Raw genomic sequence first — 17,421 nt, forward strand, 5'->3', positions numbered from 1 at the left:
TACCGTTTCATGCCGGAAGCGCAAGCAATGAAGATGCCAACAGGGGTGTAAGTAGCCTAACCCTACCCCTCCTCCCCCTTAACCCTAACCCTCCATTAGTGGTGCCTAACCCTACCCCTCCTCCCCCTTAACCCTAACCCTCCATTAGTGGTGCCTAACCCTACCCCTCCTCCCCCTTAACCCTAACCCTCCATTAGTGGTGCCTAATCCTAACATCCTCCCGGGGGTGCCTAACCTCCCGCCAGGGGTGCCTAACCCTAATCCCCACTTCCCACACCTAACCCTCCCCTGGAGTGCTTAACCGTAAGCGTCCCTGAGGGGTGCCTAACCCTAACCTCCCCTTCCCGCACCCTAAACCTAACCCTCCCAGGGGGGTACCTATCCCTAATCTCCTCCCAGAGGTGCCTAACCTTAATCCCCCCTCTCTGTAGCCTAACCCTAAACCTCCCCAGGGGTGCCTAACCCTAATCTCCCCCTGTGGTCTCTAAACCTAACCCTTCCTCCCCCGCGGCTAACACCTTATAGTGCCCCGCTTGCCTTCGTTCAGGATGCCGGCTGTCCGGATTTCAGCATCAGGCTAAAGAAAGGCATCAGGATTTTGACGCCTACCTTTAGTCCCGGTCGAGATTCTGACGGCCGGCATCCCGGCCAGCGGTAAAATAACTACATGTCGATCAGTGCTGTATATGCTGTATGGGATAATGCACCACTTGCTGTAAATTATAAGTACAGTAGTATATTAGGAGTCATTGAGTTATCTATCTGTCTATCTAATATCTCTCTATCTATCTAATATCTCTCTATCTCTCTATCTATCTATCTATCTATCTATCTATCTATCTATCGATCTATCTATTCTTCAACAACCAGGAGAAAAAAACCTCTGAAAATTTTATTGCAGAATTAAAACAACAACAGCAGGGTAACTTCGCAGCGTGCTGTTGTCGTTTTAATTCTGCAATAAAATATTTGGTATACTTTTTACCACTATGAGGAGCATTCCCTCTGTGTTTATATATTTGGAGGTTTTTTCTCCTGGTTGATGAACATACCTGCTCCATCCGAGTAAATATTTAAGATATCCTCTGTATAACGTCACAACTTGTACCAGGATATCATGAATATATGGTTGAGAGTTTCTTGGACAACTAAAGATACCTTTTGGTGAACGTCACTAACCTAGATTAGGTGAGTTATCACGCTGGTGCTAACATCAACATGTCCATATGGTAATATAATCCATGTGCGAACCGTTTTTTCTAATTTTTGAGCATAGAAACAGATGCCAGCGCTTGGTGGCCATCCTGTATTTTATTGGAGTGTATATGGTGTGGTGAACCTGTTTGGACTCTTGTGACTGAAGTTGGCGCGCAGGTTATTCTGCCTATTTTCGTAAAACTATGGTCAGGGCCTAAACTAGGATTTTTGTCACCCGGGGCAAGACAGTAATTTGGCGCGCCCTCCCCCGGTAATTCCCCCATAGTAATGCCCCCTGCAGCAGTGCTCCTATAGTAATGCCCCCTTCAGCAGTGCACCTATAGTAATGCCCTGTGAGGTAATGCCCCCGTAGTATTGCCCTATAGTAATGCCCCTATAGTAATGCCCCTGTAGTAGTGCCCATATAGTAGTGCCCCTATAGTAGTGCCCATATAGTAGTGCCCTTGTAGTAGTGCCCATATGGCAATGCCCCCATAGTAATGCCCCTGTAGTGCCGCTTACACCAAAAAAACAAAACACAATACTTACCTTAAACCCCGCTCCTGCGTCCGTCGCCGTCCGGTCCGCCCAGCTGCTCCTCGGTACTATGGGAGAGACTCCCACAGTGCCCGTGGGGAGAGCCGGAAGCTGGAGTTCAGGAGAGAACTCCAGCCTCCGGCTATCGCGGCGCTGCAGGGAAGGAGCCGGGCGCCCGCTGGTAATAACATCTCAGCGGGCGTCCGGCTTGGAGCACCCACACTGGTGGTGGGTGCAGCAGTGCACCCGGTGCACGTGCACCTCCAGGACCCCCTAGTTGCGGCCCTGCTATGGTTAATTCTGTCAGTAGTCAATAAACCTACCAGTATACTGTATTTCTAAAGCGCCATCATGTCACATAGTGCTGTACTATAATGGGGGAATATTGCCAACAAATTACAAATTTAATTTATGGAACAGGCCCACTATAGATTGCATAAGCAAAGGTCTGCTAATTAACCAGATTTGTAATTTTTTTGGAGGTTATCTAAATCCAGCCCATTAGAGTTATTGTGAGAGAACCCTCAAGTTACTTAAAAATCAATTGATGCTCTTCTTTCTATCAGCTGATTCTGGAAAATATGCTATCAGCTTGGGGTAGGGGTGTTCGAGGCCGCTGACCAATAGGAAGCTGCATGTTGAGAAATTGCAGCTTCCTATTGGTCTATGGGATCACCCAACATGAGGCAGACTTCTTAAGCTATGTTAATGGTAGTTACCAACTATGGGACCCATTCATCAATGAGTTTTATCATGCGCTGCATATGATAAATGGTGCTCAAGCCAATTCGCTCCCAACTGTAAAAACAGATGACAGTTAGAAGGTGATTGGCTGGAGCACCTTTATCATATGCAATGCGTTTTAAAATGCGTTGCGCATGATAAAACTTGTTGATAAATAGGCACCTAAATATGCTGTTCTCAAATGCATGGTACCCTCTTATTTCCTTTGTTTAGTCTATGTGCACATTTCCTATGTTCCTCCCTCTCTACCTGTGACTTTTCTGTAACTCCTTTGTGTAATAACCAAACCCCTGACACAGCGACTGCTGCTGGTGTCCACCAGCTCTCCAGCACTGACGGATCGGCTGTGGATGATTTTAATGAGCCGGCGGGTGCGGCTGATGTTGAGAGCCGCCCGATGCCTTGCTCCAGACTGTGCACTAGCCTCTTACATGAGCAGCGCTGCACAGCGGCAGTGTGACTCCTCATTCCTGGAGGTCTGCTACACACTTTGTAACAAACCTTCAGGAGCAAGGAAAGTCATGCTGCCGCTGTGTCTGAGGCACAGACTGAAGTGTACCATGAGACAATGGAGGAGGTAGGGGTGCCCCCTTTGAAACTGGCAACTGGAGGTGACCGACTACATTGTCTCCGATAATTCCGCCTCTGGCTGTACATTATGCTGTACACTGATGTATTCCTAGTAATGTGCTACTGTGCAATCTCCACATAGTTCCATATGGGAGGCTTCAATCCAAGATGGCCACCATTTGGTCGGCTGCGCATGCGTTGCGCCATCGTTTCACTGTAAAGGAGTGCCACAGCGCGACACGGACGTATTCCACTTAGCTCAGTGAAAACACTGCATTCTAAACCGATAGAAACTGCTTGTATCCTGTATCTATTCCTAATTACAGTCACCAGCTGGTGACATGGAGATGGTGTTACCCTAACGGGGCCAACTAGCTCCAGAGTGTTTTACAATGTACTGGTAGAAAAGCTGGGGCCACTTGCTTGTGTTTGCCCCCCAGGCTGAAAGTTGCCAGCCAGCCCCTGGCCTGGAGCGTCCTTAGGACGCTTTAGACAGGCGCACAGCTACCCTTACAGCTCCTGGAAGCATCCTCAGGATGATCCAGGCATTGCTGTAATCACCAGCGATTGTGGCCCTGCCCCCGTGTGACATTACGTGGAGGGGGCATGGCCTGCACGAGTCCGTGAATAATGTTTTATATAACAAAATGGCCATCGGCAGAAGAAAGGGTCCACACCCCTGGTCTAAATATAACGTAAAACAAAGTATGTAAGTAGCTCTGGTTCAACAAGTATATATCACATAAACTTTAAAAGCGGCTAAACTTATTTTGCAAACTTAAGTAATTGGTAAGCAATTAATTTTCCGAATATTAATAACAATTCACCCTTCTGACAATCAGGTTTTTTACATACTATTATATAACTCTAAATAATATGGCCAACTTTTTAAGATGAGGAATTGAGACAATGCTATCACAATTATGATGATGGTACAGAGCATTTAAATTGGGACTGTGCCGCCTAAATTAATTTAGGTATAGTTAAAAAAATAATATAGTAATGAACAGGCTTTTGCATTGCCAAAAGATGTAGGTGCAACATTCAGAATTATAAATGCAACATGATCTATTGCACTCTTATTTACATGCTTACAAAATGCATGTACAGTACTTCATACATTTACCACTCATTTGTGAGTATAAATTGACAAAGAACTACTGTACTATTGTAGCAAAAGGAAAATAATTTATTCGCGAGAACATAAAGAAAAAAAAAAAAAAGTGTATAGTCTTTTAGATAGTACTTTGTATCAAGTTCATCTGACGCTACAAATTGAATTTATTTATATATATATATATATATATAGTACTGGCATATTCCATTTCAATTAACAACTGCAATCAGTAAATTTGTTCTGGTACCAAAACTTCAAAACTGCTTCATGTAATATATCACTCATTCCGTATTCACTTGAAAATGTTTGCACGTTTCCCCACCAGAAATTGGGTATAAGTGCTCCCAGGCCTACCACGTCACACAGCAGAGTGAACGGACCATCATTCTACAAATGTTAATTTATAGATTCAGTGCTTAGTAGTTAGTACCATTTCATGGAGTAATGACACAGTAACAAACACACAGTGGCGGCTGTGTGTTTGTTATAGCAGCCAGCCAATGAGAGTCAGACAGACTCTCATTGGCTGTAGCCGTCCACGGAGGGAGCCGGCTCCCCCCACAGCGGGTGATGGGAGATACTTCATGATGTCTGTCCCATAGTGCAGAGCGGGGATCAGGCAAGTTGTGTTTTTTTTGTGTGTGTGTATGGCACAAGGGGGTGGCTGTGGCTACTAGTGGGCACTGTATAGGGGTGGCCGCTACTGGGGGAACTTTATATGGGGGATGGCCGCTACTGGGGCACTGTATAGGGGGGGGCTGCTACTGGGGGCACTTTATGGGGGGGTGGCCGCTACTGGGGCCACTGTATAGGTGGGACTACTAATGGGGGCAATGCAGCATAGGGGGTTACTACTGGGGGCAATGCATAGGGGGGACTGCTACTGGGGCACTGTTTAGGGGGATGGCTGGGGAGACAGATGGAGGTGCTGGCTGATGAAACATGTGGACTGGCTGGGGAGACAGAAGGGGGGTAGCTGGGGAAACATTTTAAGTACTTATATAATGTATAGTGTAATTATTCAGAAATTATGGGAGGAAGGGGTCGCCAGTCCATTACATTGCCAGGGGCGCTTGGATCCCTAGATACACCCCTGATCAGGAAATAAACAAGTCCCTCACAGTTATACTGTAGAAAAATATTCTTCAGGTTGAAAGGGTTTTACAGTAAAATATTCATAGAATGAGTTAAGGTAAAGGACCCGTCATATAGACAACATCCTGGTAGATCTCCCTAAACTCTTTCACATCATCCTATTAGAGTTGCCATTATATTAGTGCCAGGTTCAGAACACAAAGCTGCAATGTAGATCCATCAGTGTCTGCGAGTATCAGAAGGTTCTCTAAAATGTGTATTTTACATAATGTGTATTAGTTTTACATTTACACTAGGCACTCAAGTGTGTTAGGTGTGTTCTCTAATAACGTCAGTACTATTTTGAGAGAGTTATATTAATATATATACAAAGACAAGTATTTATTTATATAAGAATAATTGTTTTAGTAACAGTACAGCTCTTGAGATTTATCTACATTTGCAGTTACATTTTAATATTTAATGTATACAAAGGTTTCTTTATTTAGTTCTTATCAAATTCAAATATTGGGTTAGTACCATTTGTCATTAAAAACACATTGCCTTGCTCCAAACTAAGCAAACTTCATGTTATAGTGGTGTATCTATTATCTGTTGAAAATATATGGGATTCTACCAGCAGAATTTTTAAATAGTCCATTGGATGATTACATAAATATTTACTACTGTCTACTTTATATCCATGCTCCTTGCTCTAAGCACTGACGACACTGACCAGCATTGACACTGTTTATATTCAAGGCATAATTGAGCTTTCCGTCTGCTAAAAGTAAAGGAAACAGAAAATTTAATTATCCAGGGTATTGGATAATTTGGGAGCAATATTAGACTTTATCAGCAGAACTAAGATATTTTATTTTTAAACTGGTCTATATTCTAACATGGACTACTCTGTTTAGCAAATAGGACAAGGCAGTCTCTTGGGACCTCATTCAGAGTCAGTCGTTGCGGCCGCACGGTCGTACGCCACCGATGTTCGCTATACTGCGCATGCGTAAAGTTCGCAATGCGCGTGCGCAAACTAGCCGCTACGATCAGAAATTTCTCTCTCCTTGAACATAGCCAAGTCGGTAGTTTGAGTGACAGATGGAGGCGTTTGTGGGTGGTAACAGGGGAAGGTGCTTGAAAACGGGGGAATGGAGATCCGAACGCAGGCGTGCCTGATTATGCGAACAGCGTTTTATGGGAGTTATACGGATTATGGGAGTGCATAATTAACAAAGTAGCGTCATGGCACATGTGACCTGGGAGGTTTTTACACTGATATGATCGTAGAGCTTAAGAGAGGGTATGGTCAACCTTAAATTCTACGACCAGTTCCGATGGTTCCCGATGGTCTCGATTAATCCTCATATGCCCGGAGATGACGTGCAATGCGTACGAGAAGGGGGCGTATTTTTTTGTCTTCTGACCGCTTCCTCCCCTTGGTCGGCCAACTACCGATCCGAACTTAGGGACGCAACTTGCGAGGGAATCATTTGCATATCCGGCCCCTTTTTCCGTACGATCGTGCGGCCGCTTCGACCGACTCTGAATGAGGTCCTTGATCCATAAGGAGAAGCGTGGTCAGGCTCCCTCTCTCCACGTTGTAAGAACACAATGCAATCGGCTTGTGGAAACTTCTGGCCACAGAAAACAGGGAGGACCATGAGAGTGATAACCTTATGTGAATCCAAAAGCTGGTTGCAAGACAAAATCCAAACACTTTCAATAAAACTGGTAGTGAGATGGAGAGCAAGTCAGTGCTGGAACTCCCACTCCAAACAATACATGTCAACATTTTTCTGTCATTAAAACAAATATATACTAATAATGCTGGGTACACACTGGCCGATATAATGGCCGATCAATTGGCGGCCAGTGTGTACAGACGATATGTCTGTGAACAACGTCATTCACAGACATATCGCGTTGGAATGAACAGATATGTCTGCAGACATATCTGTCCATCGGCAAGTGTGTACGGGCGATCAGCCGATCACCCATACACAGGGGTGAGGAGGGGGAGCCGCGAGCAGGTACTACTACTCGGGTCTGGCACATCTCCCCATCTACAGCAGCCCAGAACATGCTGCTGGGTGCTGGGCTGCACTGGGAGACTGTCCGAGGTTGCCAAAGCAGCAGCCCAAGCAGTCTCCTATGTCAAAGGGGGGAGCGATCATGCTGATTGAGGCGTCGGAAATGTGGTTTTTAACGGGGCGTGGCCACGGTGCCTGCGATTAGGCCGTGCCCCCTACCCGCCCCCAGTCCGGCTCCACCCGCTGCAGCAGCAGATGTTGGTCGTTCAGTGTGTTCAGTCTTTTGTATTATCTGTATCTTGCATTTATCTGGGGCAGATTCAATTACCTGCAATGTTTCCCGCATGGGTAAAGCTCCAGGTTTACTGTCCCAAGCTAGTCAATTACTAGTAAATTTCCCTGTGCAGTAAACCTGCAGGTAACAAGCATTAATCAATAGATTCTATGTTAAGTGCCTCCACCGAAGCGTTGCCTCGCACGTTAAGTCACAGAGGGTGCATTTGATTTAAAGTGAATTTTTCTTTGCAGATCCCCCATGGCTAACTGAACTTGCCCCTTAAGGTGCATATACACGTAATGATTTTTTGAACGATTTAACTATAACAACGTCGTTATCGTTCAAAAAAATAGTTCAGTTTCTGAGTTATAACGATCAACGATTATCGTTCATGTGCGTTCCCGTTTGTAGTTCATTCTGACTGACCAACTGAACGATTTTCATTAAGGGAAGTTATAAAAATCATTTGTAGTTCAAAAAATCGTTCAGTACACTTTAAAAATCTGACAGATAATCTGACAAATAATCTGACAGAAAATTGTTGGTAATAAAATCGTTGTGTGTGTATGCAGCTTAAAGGTGCATACACACTGGGCGAATAAAGTGGACGACTGAACGATAACGATGCGAGTTCCCGCAGGTCGTTCGTCTTTATCGTTCATCGGGCAAACAATATTGTCAGGTTGCTGCACGTTGGGGAATGGGGGAGAGAGCCCAACGCTGAACAATATCGTTAATGATATCGTTCAGCGAGTGTGCTCAATGTCATGAACAACATTGAGCACACCCTGCCAGGGACACACTAGACGATATCGCTCAGGGAGCATATCGTCTAGTGTGTGCTCTCCTTTAGAGTTAAATGCAGTCCAATGCTTTCATGTTATCATCCCAGATTAACTCCATAACTGTACTGTAAAACTCTTTTAATAGTATTCAGCTTGTGAGCACTTATATCTACCAATCATGAAGTACTCTTAAAGCAGCAGTACCACATGTCTTTTTCTTCTTCAAATAGCAAGTTAAGATTTCAAGCATGCATCTGATGTGATTTCTCCTACATCCCCATATGTAGATCATTATCACCATTTCAAAATAACTCTGAAGGAAGGGAAAACCAGTTATGGCTGCCGGATGCAAACATAGGCTCTCAGACTGTTATGGTGCATACACACGGTCAGATTTTTCTTCAGATCTGAACGATAACTATTTAAAAAAATCGTTCAATCGTTCATATCTGAAGGAAAATCTGACATATCTGAACGATGCGCGTTCCCGATGGTCAGATAACGATATCTGACATCTGATGTGTTTGCAGTCTGATTTGGATGATTCCATTTATTTTAATGCAGTCAAAAATCGTTCATAGTTAAAATCGTTGGTCAAATCGTTCATCTGACACATCTGACAAATCTGACCGTGTGTATGCTCCATAAGCATGTCATGTAACTGCACAATGACAGGAAGGAATTAATAGTGAAAAACTGACTGAGAGGGGTGTGCCAAAGCTTTTCTTCTCACTAGATTATGTGCCATGTAACTGTGGTTGCCATGGTAATCACATTACCCTATCGAAAATCTGCAGAATTTTCAATCATTAATAGCAGGCTAAAAAAATCAAACCAAGGCATAAAGGAAATTGCGATGCTGCTTCTTATAGCCTGCTAAAATCAGTACTTAAAAAAAAACCAAAAAAAAAACATAATTTTCTCGTGGGATTGCTGCTTTACTTTAACCACTGAGGGTAGTAATCCATTGGCATTAAGTAAATTCCAGTAACACCGCATGTGAAACACAATGCTCACATCTGAGGTTGTGGCATGTCAACACTCCATTGACCTCTGCGTTCACTTCAAAAGATGCTTCTGTGCTGCTACTGCTTTTGTACGTTGACATACGCAGAAGTAAATATGGGGTCGGGAACCAACAGGTACATGCTTTTGTTCGGAGAGAGCGCGTTGTGCTGGCTCTATCTGGTGCTAAACTGCCGATGGCGGGATCTCCGATCTTGTGCACTACTCCACATGCAAAAGTACATGCCCCTAAGAGTCTCCACAACGGAGTGTATGAGATGGCATTACAATGACCTGCAAGTTGCACTGCAGCACCATTGCTATACCGCTGTATGAGAGCCAGTGTGTGCATACTTCACTGCCATCACTGTATATATACACAGAGGTGTGTCAGTGGCATCACTAAGGGGGTGCAGCCCGCACCCATGTGTCACCCGCCGAGGGGTGACACCAAAGTGCTGCCTCCTCCTCAGTGACAGGAGTTGGGTGCTGCACTGTAGCATTACGTGCAGCACTTGGCTCCTGACACAGTGAAGGAGACAGTACTGCACACAGAATGATTCCCGGGAGGCAGTCTGCACCTCCGAGACCCCCAGAGTGACTAAAGCGGGGGTTCAGGCTGAGGGGCCATACCCCCTACCCGCAAGGCCATGCACCCTGCCCATGAGGCCATGCACACTACAACCGTCACCGCGGGGAGGGACGCCACTGAGGTGTTTGTCCGCACGCCACCTGCACTTCCCTATACGTTCCTGGCTGGATCTAGTACATACCTTTGTGCAGGGGTCTTCAACCTTTAAAACAGTGTTGGCCACATTAAAAAAATGAAACAAAGCCAGAGGGCCACTAAACTATACTGCTGTATTTAGACTCTGCCCCCTCCTCACACAATTATGTCCCATAACTGCCTCCTCCCACAATTATAATTATGCCCCATAACTGTCCCTCCTCCTCCATTAATTATGTTAGATGTTTGCACCCATCTTCAAACAATTATGTCCCATAACTTCCCACCTCTGCAGTGCCCCAGTAGTGTTCCCCATTATGCAGTGCCCCCAGTAGTAGTCCCCCCTATGCAGTGCCCCCAGTAGTAGTTCCCCCTATGCAGTGCCCCCAGTAGTAGTCCTCCCATGCAATGCCCACAATTTTAGCCCCCCCAGTAGTGCCCCTTACATATAGAGGACAAAGACACACACAAAAAAAACCACCTACCTGAATTCCCGCGCCTGCCGCTGTCCGCTCCTCTGTCCTCCTGGCCCGCTCTGCACTATGGGAGAGACGTCATGACGTTTCTCCCATCACCCACTGTGGGAGCTGGAAGGTGGAGCTCATGAGTAAGCTCCAGCCCGGCACCGGCCGTAGGTGCAGCAGCCAATGAGAGTCTGTCTGATTCTCATTGGCTGCTAAAACAAATACACCGCTGCCGGGTAGTATGAGTGTATTACCCGGCACCGGCGGCGGTGTTTGTTTCTGTGTAGTGTGGACCGCACTCACTTCGGTCAGCACTACACTACCCATACTTGACTAATATCCTGAAAGGTGCGGGAGGCTCCCAATCTTTTGGGCAGTACCCTGCACTCTTGGAAGAGTGGCCGGATCTCCCGCATCCTGTCCACTACCTAGTGACGTGGGCAGGATGGGGAGATAATACAACCACACCAGGAATTGTGGTCCATATGGAGGAGATGGGGCTAAAATGACAACCTCGATGGGGGCATTTTTTTTCACAATGTGAGCAGGGCCTATTGATGTGAAAGCCCTGCCCCCGAAGTAGCCAGCTGCATCTCCTCTCTGGAAGAAACCCAGAAGATAAAAAAAAAGTAGGCAAGTATGGTTCTACCTGGTCAATAAACCAAAGATCTTGTTAATTATCTATCGTGTGGACCGACCTCTACCACACACCGCTGCCACCTAACCATCTAGCACATAGGGTTTGCCAGTAGCTTTAACTAGTGTTATATAAGTCCTGACAAATGCATGACTTTTTAATGTCAATGTATAAGTGGCCTAAAAACACTGCTCATAATACTGATCTTTTCCATAAAGATTTGTCCAAACACCGCTGTATGGATCTGAATAGGGTGGCCAATCCTGTGATCGGGAACGGTGGAATCCCGGGATTTTAGGCTAAAAACGCTAGGATTTGACTCCCGGGATTGGCGCTTCCGATTCCGGGATTCGTGGGATTAAACTGCAGCCGGGCAGCGCTGAGCACTTGGACTCAGAACACGCTGCTCTGATCAGCGGGCAGGCTGTGTGGACGTGATGTCAGAGGTCACACTGTGCAGCTCCACACCAGCCCGCCCCCTCATCAGCCTCGCCTGCCCGGCTCCCACTCGCCTGCGGAGGTCAGAAGACTGGAGTGCCGCAGATCACTGCTGCTGTGTGACTGCCCTGGCCCCCTGCAAGATGCAAGTTTTGAAGGAGGCTGAGAACGGAGGACTGGAGAGAGGAGTCAATTAAATTTATGTTGTGATGGTGCTCCTGGGCTGTGCTGGCTGTATGACGAGGGGGGTGTGTTACTATGCAATTAATGTAATTTTATCCCTGTGGTGATGGGGGCCCTGAAAGTTTTATTTTTTTCCTGTGGCCCTGTGCTTTTGGGCCAGAAGCATCGGCCCACAGGAAAATAAAACTTTCAGGGCCCCCCTACACCACAGAAATAAAATAACATGGGGGGCCATGAACAATTTATTATCTCCTGTGGGCCTGTGCTGGGTCATTTTCATCTTTGTAAAAGTAAAGTAGAATTATATTTTCAATGTTAAACTCAATCCCGGGATTGAAAAAAATGGTCCGGGATTGGGTTCCCTAGATCTGAACAGTAGTTAGTGAAAATCAGAAAACCTAAAAGGAAAATACCAGCAAATTAGCATCTAATTGCCGTTAGTGCCACTCCACTCATATGTGGAATGGAAATATTTTGCATTTACAATTTAATTTAAAATGTAAAAAGTAAATTCATACATTGATTTGACCCAGTTGTTAAATTGGAGCATTTCCAACTTTCATTTAGCTGAACAGATCCATTTTTCTGTATAAATCCCTATCCGTGTACATCTCCCTGTGTGTCCCCCCTGGCTGGAGTGCATGCGTGTGTTTGGCTTAACGACCTAAGACACATAAACCTATTTAGTTAGATTTTGACCTATAAACTTCAATAAAGGTTTCAAAGTTCAGTAATAGTCTTTTAAAATGAAAGAAGCCATGTAAATAATTCCAACGTTAATACCCCTCCAAAGCTTGTAAAAGAGGCAAAGAAAATAAACAATGCCGGGAGGCACATTAAGCATGCAGCTATCGTGGAAGTGATTGAAGTGTTGCCCATTAGCATGGTTCAATGTCGGGCATGTACAGACAGCCAGCTGTTCTAAAGGCTCCTAACCTTCTCCTTTATTGTTCTGCTCAGTAAGAGGTGGGGCATTAGAGGGATTCCAAACATAGCACATGTTTATACAGAAATGTTAATATGTTCCACACACTCACATACATAAAAAGGAAATAACAGCTGATCAGAATCAGACCAGACAGCAATCTCTGACAGCACTCATTTGGAGAACTGTGGAAAATCCAGGAGAGCTGATCACCCACAGGGAGGCAGGAGTAATCTAACTACAGCTGCCCTTTTATCTCGGGATCATCAGAATTTAAGCATCCAATGGAAACTCAAAAGTATTTAGCACCAATTGTGCCAGTGCTGCAATGTTAATGCCTTTGTCTGGGTTTATGAATTCAACATTATTATTTACAAAGCATTCTACCGAGATGCGACATTCAACCGTCTTTCGTGTTTATAGACGGAAATATTTATCAGCAAACGTCGCTATTTTTTTTAATTTATTTTGTTCAGTATCTCTAAACAAAGTACAGTTATTATTGGTTTACCTTGAACGATTATTGTCATGTTAGATTGGCTGTTATAAACACAGGCACATAAAAACATAACTGGGTGACATATGACAGGAATGTATGAGAAACACAAAACACAACAAATAACCTACAATGTTATTGTTATTATTATCAACAATAATCTAGCACTAGAATGGACCTAATTACAACATATCAAAAAATATAATATAATAAGAACCACCCTGTATGGATCAAGCTGCTGTGTGGTGGTTGCTAGCCAATAGAGCATAGAAAAACAGTAAAAACAGCACTGCTGGCATACAAATAGGTACAAATAATATTTCATACCTATTTGTATGCTCGAAGCACTGTTTTTACTTTGTTTAAGAAAAACACAACACTACAAAATTAAAACATGCATGCCTGCTTACATCTACTTTAAATTAGGGATGTGCAGGCTCGGATAGGTTCGAGTTTGCACGTGGAGTTCGGATTTTTCCCTCCAAAAAAACGGAACTCAGAACGAGGCAAAACGTCACCTTACATGGACGAACATCATCATTCCTGGACAAAAGACCAGGAATGATGATGTTCTTCCATGAAAGATGACGTTTTGCCTCGTTCTGAGTTCCGTTTTTTTGGAGGGAAAAATCCGAACTCCACGTGCAAACTCGAACCTATCCGAGCCTGCACATCCCTACTTTAAATAAACAAAGACAAACGCAATAATTGCAGTTGAAGTGGTCAATGTGTATGACAAATTACTATTATTTATTGCCAGTTATTTATATAGCGCACACATATTCCGCAGCGCTTTACAGAGCATAAGTAGCCATTCACATCAGTCGCTGCCCCAGTAGAGCTTACAATCTATGGCACACACATGTACACACTAGGGTTCATTTTTAGTTGGGAGCCAATAAACCTACCAGAATATTTTTGGATTGTGGGAGGAAACCAGAGTACCCAGGGGAAACCCACACAAGCATGGGGAGAATATACAAACTCCACACAGTTAGGGTGATGTAAAGATATAGCAATAACGTAATAAAAAAACAAAACAAAAATGAATAAACTTTGGCACTAATTTACGAGTAATACTTAAAACAGCAAACTAGGTGACATTTGTGTTTCCAAAAGAAAAATTAACACACACAAAAGAAAAATAATCACACAGTACCTACATGACACCTGCAATAGTGATTTCATGTTTGTCTGGGTTCTGGTATCTTATACTGAGTGCTGTAAGATGTTATACAGTGTTTGCCACACTAAACATGCAGCACTGAATGATCATTCAAAACTGAATTTATAATACTGTCTAGTGTGCCTGCATGAGTTCCAGTAGAACAATGTGACTATAAGCTCTGCTAGGCTAGGAGATAACACTTACTTTTGAATCTGCAACATACATTTCCCCTACATGAACCACTTTCCTATGTCTGTAACATGTAATTATGTAAAGCCCTGCCTACAGTAGCAGAACTATCTAAATAAAATGTACATAAGAGATGAACATAACGGAATTAACATGTCACGTAAATTAAGCTCTGTGGCAAAACAGGCTACTAAGTTCCTACAATACTTTTGTTTTGTCATTCCACAGAGTGCCATTCTGCACTGCATATGTAAATTTGCGTTTTGTAAAATTTATCATTTATGAATAGAGCTGAAGGAACTAAGGTCAATTCAATCTTTATGCTCAGTGTCACAAAATTCTAGAAGCAAACTTAGCAGCTAAATGCATAATAAGGCAAATACCGGTATTTTTGGGAACAGTTTTTAAAATTTTGCTCATCTCTATCAAACATGCTTTAAATCCTAAAATTGTGCATATTGCAATTCAAGCTCATGGAACATGTAACAAAATACATTTCTAAATTCACTTCCTTTAAGTTTAATTTCATTTCAATTTAACTGGACATGTTACAAAAATATAAATATATTTTATTGATTGCTAATAACCACAGTGCAATAAAATTAATATTGTTAAATATTTGTATAATAATATATTATTAACAACAAAAAATATATATATTTATTAAATACAGATCTCCTTACCTTTATTAATGTGTCTCCCAGAAATTGTACATTACTCCCATCTCAAATCCAAATTTTTGAAAAACAAAAAAAACTTGTAGTCCAGGATGACTTTAAAAATCGTATTGCATTAGTCCACTATGAGAAAAAAGGGGGAAAAAGAATTCAGAAATGTTTTCTTGTACTGCACTTGTTCCTGCTCTAAAATCAATACCTGGAACTTAGCATCTTACTCTGTTACACACAAACTGCCTAGTTCACACTTCACATTTGTTGTGCCCCAGTAACTAGGTCCACTACTAAATATACTTCTCAGAGGTACTGCCAACACAAACACTGTTATATTTCCTCCTAGCCAGCAGCCAATCAAAGACACACATGAAATCCATTCTAATCCATAACCAGTGCAGGGCAATCCATGATAAAACTCCCCTAACATTAATATAAATATTATTGTATAAATTAAAAGAGGTGGCACAGCATGACAAACTTAGCTGGAAATAAGTCTTGCCTATTGTTTCAGTCATCCCAGATATCCCAGGCAGTTGATGTGCAGGAGATCAGAGAACATATGTAATCATAAAAGAAGAGGCTCATTTCAATTAGTAGTCACAAAGTCAGTGAATATAGAGCATGCTCTGAATAGAAAAGGCATTGAAGCATTCCAAACTTTAGTAGAAAGATAGGGTGAAAGGCATAGGACTACTGGGTTTGTCTGCTGCAGTTCTGTGCAGTGGTCATGCTCATTATAGCAGCTGTAGTTGCAGGTTGGATATTACTTTATAATTAGCAGATGTTGCAAATCTCCCGCAGCCATCTGAATTACAAGCAGTTTCTCCATGCACACTGTACCGTAGGAGTTAGGGCATTGTGACATGTGCATGTGACTGGCTGTATAAATCTTCCTGCTATTGTTCCTATTTCTTCTCTATCCCTTTACCGGTGATATTCTCTCTCCTACACTTTCCTTAATATCCTCCCACCCTCCCTTCTCTTTATAACTTCGCTCTCTTCTTAATTCCCCCCGCCTCTCTTCTTCTCTCAGGTCTATAATATTTATATATACTGTATATCTTCTTTCTCTTCTGTCCCAGTCACCTCCCTGTCTTCTACATAAGACACAAAAGTTAGGGCGCTTGTTGAAGACGACAGTGTGGTAGTAACGTGAATGTCAAAAGGACAAGAGCCATTGCAGCCATATATCAATCAGAATAGCAGCAGCAGCAGCAGCTCAGCACATGGGAGTACCGCGGAAACATGAAGCTCCTTATCTGGGAAATCTCTAAACACAATTTGCCGAAATGACCACAAACTAGATTCACATGTTTATGAAGCTCATAATGTGGACTGTTATAAACTGGAAAGGAATGCTGTTGTTAAGTGCTGCTCTTAAATAAATCATGTGAATTGCAATAGACGAGAAGAAAACAACAGCAAATGATTACAGAATGCTGTGAGATCGTGTACTTATATAGAATGAAAGACCCATTTATCAAGGTGATTTCTCATAAAATGATGCAGAGACTACAATTTCTGCATAATTTTTTGTAACAGAGCTATTTACTAATAGCTAAATGCAGAATGTTTAACAGAAATCTCCTGCAAAAGGTTAAATGCGCACATCCACATGCCGACTAGGGAAAGACCGTACGATTAGGATATCATAATCGTACCGTCGTTCCCCATCCCCTGCAGTGCCTACACTGAACGATCAGTCGTTCAGTGTAGGCACCCTCCCTCATCCCCGAACATGGCCAATCTGTCGTTACCGGCAGATTGACCGGCATGTTCGGGCGACGATTGATATCGGAAACGACCAGCGACAGCACGCATCGCTGGTCGTTTCTGACATTTGCATGCCCGATGAACGAGCAATTAAACGATAACGATGTCGTTATCGTTCAATCACTCTGTTTAATTGGGTAGTGGATACCCGCCAAAACTATCGGTGCAGATCGCAGTCCCCATTATTATTAATGCAATGGGAACTACGATCTGATCCCTGTGTACCAAGTTTGGCCTCATTGGTTTATGCCATCCTCAGATGCCATAAACCATTTTATGCTTGTGGAGGATCCCTCTTCTGCAGCTGCCGCCCGGCTCGCAAGTCTGACACTGTGCGCATACGCAGTGTGAAATCCCCTCTGGAGGAGCATTGTCATGATTATTAATACATGGGCCCCTTAG

General features: G+C 43.5%; 1 protein-coding gene across 3 annotated transcripts in view; it reads right to left on the bottom strand.

Moving 5' to 3' along the window:
• The window catches only part of NDP (norrin cystine knot growth factor NDP), a 148,985-nt gene extending 132,523 nt beyond the window's left edge, over positions 1-16,462 (bottom strand). The window contains exons 1-2 of one of the 3 annotated variants that reach the window (XM_088444914.1): positions 16,087-16,462; positions 15,256-15,372 (exon numbers count right to left, since the gene is read on the bottom strand). The gene's annotated coding sequence lies outside the window, so the exon portion shown is untranslated. Of the gene's footprint in view, positions 1-15,255; positions 15,373-15,467; positions 15,677-15,745 lie in introns of those variants that run through there. The other 2 variants (XM_088444913.1, XM_088444915.1) reach the window with 2 other exon arrangements.
• Between the last annotated feature and the right edge of the window lie 959 nt (positions 16,463-17,421).

Source organism: Taudactylus pleione, unplaced genomic scaffold (genome assembly GCF_031769625.1).
Source record: "Taudactylus pleione unplaced genomic scaffold, aTauple2 ptg000374l, whole genome shotgun sequence".
In the NCBI taxonomy this organism is placed as follows: domain Eukaryota; kingdom Metazoa; phylum Chordata; class Amphibia; order Anura; family Myobatrachidae; genus Taudactylus; species Taudactylus pleione.